The sequence below is a fragment of the Molothrus ater genome, chromosome 2 (genome assembly GCF_012460135.2).
Source record: "Molothrus ater isolate BHLD 08-10-18 breed brown headed cowbird chromosome 2, BPBGC_Mater_1.1, whole genome shotgun sequence".
NCBI lineage: Eukaryota > Metazoa > Chordata > Aves > Passeriformes > Icteridae > Molothrus > Molothrus ater.
In genome coordinates this window covers 101,220,347-101,225,504 of record NC_050479.2, presented here as the reverse complement: position 1 = coordinate 101,225,504, position 5,158 = coordinate 101,220,347, and positions in this window count along the sequence as shown.

Here is a 5,158-nt window from a genome sequence, read left to right as displayed (position 1 = left end):
GCTTCTCAGCACCCCTTGGATTCCAATGGCAGAGCCTCTGGAGCCTGTGGCACTGCCCCAGGGGACACCCCAGGGCGCTTGGTGCTCCAGGGAGAGGGTGAGGCTGGCAAACAGAGCACTTGAATGCAGTGCAAAGTCACCTTGTGCCAGAGGAGTGAGCCAAGAAGAGCCTGCTCAGAAGGTCCTTGGTTTTACTCATGAAATGCTCTGGCAGGGAAGAAAGAGGTTCCCACAGCAGGTCAGGAGGTTCCCTTTAAAAGACAGCACTGTATGTAACAAAAGAAGCTGACTGAAGTTAGTGGTGGAGTCCCTTTTTATGTGTGTTTGCTTTGATACACAGCGGTGAAATACAGCCCTTCTGGAATCCTACTTTCCTGCTGGAACAAGCTGTCAGCTAGAGATGAGACAGCAGAGGAGGAATAGCTGCAATCCTGTTTTTTGTTTGCTTTTAAAAGCCACTTTAAATTAGTTCATTGAATATAGTCCTGCATGTATTGCTCTAAAAATTAATAAATCTGGCTATGTGCAGGGAAACTTGATAACACAAACCAGCTCCCTTCACAGCATGCCAGACCCTCACCTCATTTACATGGGGGGGCCATCATCTCTCCCACCGTGTCTCTGGTTTTGCACCACTGGATGGAGAAAAAAACCTAAACTGATGAGGTGTCAGAGTTCAAAATTGTGAAGCATGTTATCTTCACACTTGTGATTTCAGTGGCATGTGACAAGGATGGATGCAGAAGAAAAGGCCACCAGGTCAGTCCCCAAAGCTCTTTCATGGAACAGTGACCAGGGAGAACATCCAGTGTGCCCAGCACTTTGTGCTGTGCAGGCTCATGAAGCTGGGGAAGGGTCTAGAGCAGAGCACAAGTCTGGTGATAAACAGCTGAGGAAGTTGCTGGGCTCAGACTGGAAAAAAGGAGGCTTGGGGGGACCTTCTGCTCTTTACAGCTCCCTGAAAAAATTATTTTGAAGTGGGAGCTGGTCTCTTCAGTAGCAAGTGACAGGACAAAAAGAAATATCTTCAAGTTGCCCCTGGGGAGGTTTAAATTGGATAATAGGGAAAATTTCTTCCCCAAAAGGGCTCTCAAGCCCCAGAACAGGCTAATGAGGGCAGTGGTGGACTCCTTGTCCCTGGAGGAATTTAAAGGCCGTGTACATGTAGCACCTGGAGACTGGGTTAGTGGTGGAGCTCGCAGTGCTGGGGGAATGGTTGGACTCAATGGTCTTAGAGGTATTGTTCAGCCTAAATGATTCTCTGATTTGGTGAAGCCAAAGGAGAATTTTATTGCTCTTGGCATGAACCTGTCCCTGTTGGAAAGGTGCAGAGGAGAGAGATAATGGACTCTCCTTGGATGTGCCCAGTGATGAGAAGAAAAGTATTGGCCCAAAATGTAACATGGGAAATTGCAATTAGTTATCTCAGATTTCCAAGGAATTTAGTTTCCTGAGGTACTCCTGAGCTATTCCATTTCTGAGCTATTCCATTTAAATTTCTATTCCATTTCTGAGCTATTCCATTTCTGAGCTATTCCATTTAAATTTAGTTTCCTGAGGTACTCCTGAGCTATTCCATTGAAATCCCATTTATTTCTAAAGAGCATTTGACATTGCATTTTATCCAAGCACCCAGGGAGGCTAAGGAGAGTATTGGAAATTGGTAGTGTGTGTATTCACTGACACAGAGGAGCATCCAACCTAAATGAGGATTTGCTTTAGGATACTAGCTGCTCTGGAACTTCTCCTGAACCCATGGAGAAAAGACAGATCTCTATGAAGATGAAGCCTGAATAACTTACTGAAAGTTTCACCAGTGACCAGTGAGATCCTAGAGCAGCCATAGTCCAAACCAAGCAAGTCTCATGTCCTTTAGAATCCAGGGTTCTTGCGCTGAGACTGCTCAATAAGTGGGTCAGGTTGGCCTCAAGGCTCCTACAAACTGGAATGGCTTTCTGTGATTAAAAGTCATCTATCATTGTAGTGTCTTGGCTTCACAGAAGCTGCTGGGAACAAAACATAAAAATATCAGCTGCTGAAAACCTGTGATTTGAATGTGGACCAAGAGCATTTTATAGAAGCCTCTTGGGTTGACATTGAAATTTGACCTTGCCCTTTAGAGCTTACCAGAGCTTGAGGACAGGCTTCTTCCATAGGGAAACTCCAGTTCTCCGTCCAACAGGGTAATGTTTTCACAGGTGAAAAGGCATTTCCTGTGCCTAGAAACTGCATGAGTTTTGGTGTGTAGTCAGCTTTTACAAGCCAGCTTGGTACAACTACAATGGCAAAACCCAGCCTTGGACAGCTCCCCCTTCATTAATTTCATGGGTAGATGCTTTTAACCTGCTCTTTGTTCTGTCTGTTTTACTTGTTATCTGTTGTCTCACTGCTAATCTATCATTCAGCTGCTGTGTGTATGATCTCTTATTCTGTTGCTTGCTGAGGTAATTTGCTCATTCCATGATCAAGATACTACTCTCCCTGTTTTGTGGGGTTCCTTTATAAATGATGATCTACCACTTTTATAAATGATCTGCTGGAGATCCAGACATTCAGCAGCCTACCTAAAGCTGTGGCTTCCAGGGTGCTGCTGGTCATCACATGGCCAGATATGCATGAGCTGTTGATCTGATACATCCAGGATGAGTTAGGGTCATTAGTGGTGTAAATATTTCTTATATGAAGATCCTGGACAAGTAGATGCTCTTTATGGGAAGTTCTAGCTGCCCCATTGTCACCGTCATATTTTCTGAAAAATCCCTTCACCAGGATTTCTTCCCCTGGGAAGCTGGGTCTCCAAACCTTTGACTGCATGATGACCAACAAGCACCCTTGGAGCAGCCAGCCCAGAGAGCAGCCTGGCTGACAGAGGGCTTGAGGAGGTTAAAACCATATGCTCTGTCAGGGAGGGCAGGTCTGATTAATGTCAGAGTACAAGTTCTGAGGGATGAAGAAAGTACATTCATACCGCTCTGTGTAAATCATGCTTAATTTTTCATCGGTAGACAGGGGCTATGGGGAGGAGGACTGGGAAACACAGAGGTTAAGTGACTTACCCCAAGCTGAAGAGCATTGCAGGATAGAAATCTCCAAACCTGCAAACCAATCACTTGGTCACTGGGGGAGGAGGGTCTCAATTTAATTAGCTAGTGTGTTTTTATTTAAGAATGACAGTGCATTACATTTGCTCGTAATTCATGGGCATCACCCCACTGTGTTCAGACAGAGATCAAAGAGATGGCTCCTGCTCTCAGCTGTGCTGCTAGAAAAGGTTTCTTTTCTTGCCTTAAATTTGAGAACATTGACATTATCTAAAACATTCAGCAAATCATTTCTTTTTTTCTTGAAAGCAGACTTCCTTCAAATAATTTCCTCCTTCTTTGGTGCAAGTTTCCACACTCTGAAAGCTCCATGCAGAGACCAAAGAAATAAATCAGATCCCAGGCATTCAGCCCCATTGCTCATTTTGCAGATCCATGTTTTGCAAGAGATCATTTTCACACACAAACTGCAGCCTGCTCACAAAAATTGGCAAAATAAAAATAATTTCTGAAATCACTGGCCACCAAATCCTTGTATAAGCTTGGAGAGATTAAGCCTGGGTTATGATGACAATGTGAATGCGCATGATGCATGTGTAGTATCTGGATGGGTTCTGCTGCCACAGTGTCAGATCTGGGGTAATTGCTTCCCAGACTTGATTAATCACCATTCCCTTCACTCCTGACCTGAGAACACAGTTGGCTTGTTTTTCCTGACTTAAGGGACTGTGATCATATTCAGTAAAGGGATGCTCAGAAAAAAATCAGGTTCATGACTAACAGAAACTCTCACTGAACTCACATAGTACTTGGGCAATGTTAACTCCAGGAAGGAGACCAGATTGGTTGGTGGATGAGCTTTTTTTTAATGATGAGCACCTAATCTGATGGTTCCCTCCAGTGTTGCTCTCTTCAATTTTCCCTTCTCTGTCCTTTTCTGCCTTCTGTGACTCTTAGTAGATACCCAGCAGTGGTGGCACTGGGAGGCAGAGGGCAGGTCAACATGTGAGTGGCTTTGCAAGGGGGTAATTTTTGCAGTGTTCCCAAAATACATTCCCAGAAGAGGGGATCTGTGGAGGAAAACCCCCAACTGAAGGGGTAAGCTAGATGGTTTGAGTCTCACAATCTGATGAGAATTAGTAGGGAGGGAGGTGACAGCCTTGGGGCATCATGTCCTTGCTCTCAACACATTCCAGCAGCCACCTGATGGTCACTCAGATGGGTGGCAGCCAGGCAGAAGGGCCCTCTTCAGGCCCTCCCTTCTCTGAAGTGTCCTTGCTCTGCCATTAGCACATTTAGGGTGAGCAGAAATCAGGTACCCAAAGGTCCATCCAATCCCCAGATTGATGTAATTATCCAAGGATGTGCCTCCACACTGATGCCAGCTGGGGACCTGCAGAGCAATAGTGATGGCTTTAGTTAGGGCATGGGCTGGTCTGTGAAACAGCAGGGCACATCCCCCCCTACCCTGGAGAAAGTGAGGGGCCTCTGCTCTTTCTCATTAATAGGAGGCATGATTTTGCCTCCTCCTACCTCACACTTACCATGTGTTAAGGGCATGGGTGTGGGCAGTATGATACCCTTCAGTTTCACACACCCTTGCCTCTGTGACTTGCTCATGTCTCCACCCATTTTTGTATTTATAGTACCCAACAGAAGCTGGTTAAACCACTGGTGTGCCCACACACGTGCAGGAACATACAAAAAGGTTTATAGGTTTGGCAGAAAAGATCCAACTTGGTACATTGCACAACCTTCAAGAATGGTATATAAACTATCACATAGAAAAGTATCTGTATTTCAAAATACAAGTGTTGTGTTTCAGCACTGTGCAAACTGATGCCTCAGATAAGAAGCATGGCATTAGTGGGGGTTTTTTTTGCTGGTGAGTGTGGTATTCACATACTCTTTGAACAGAAGAGACATAATTCTCTCTCCAGGATTTCTCCTGGGGAAGGCAGTGAGAAATCCTGTAAGAGAGAATTATGTCTCTCTCTATTCAAAGAGTAAGTGAATACCACAGGTGAGGTGCCTTTATCCTAATATAAGTCCCAGATATTAGCACAAAGAATTAAAAGGAGAAAGAAATTATGCTTATCCTGTGTATTAGCAGGGTC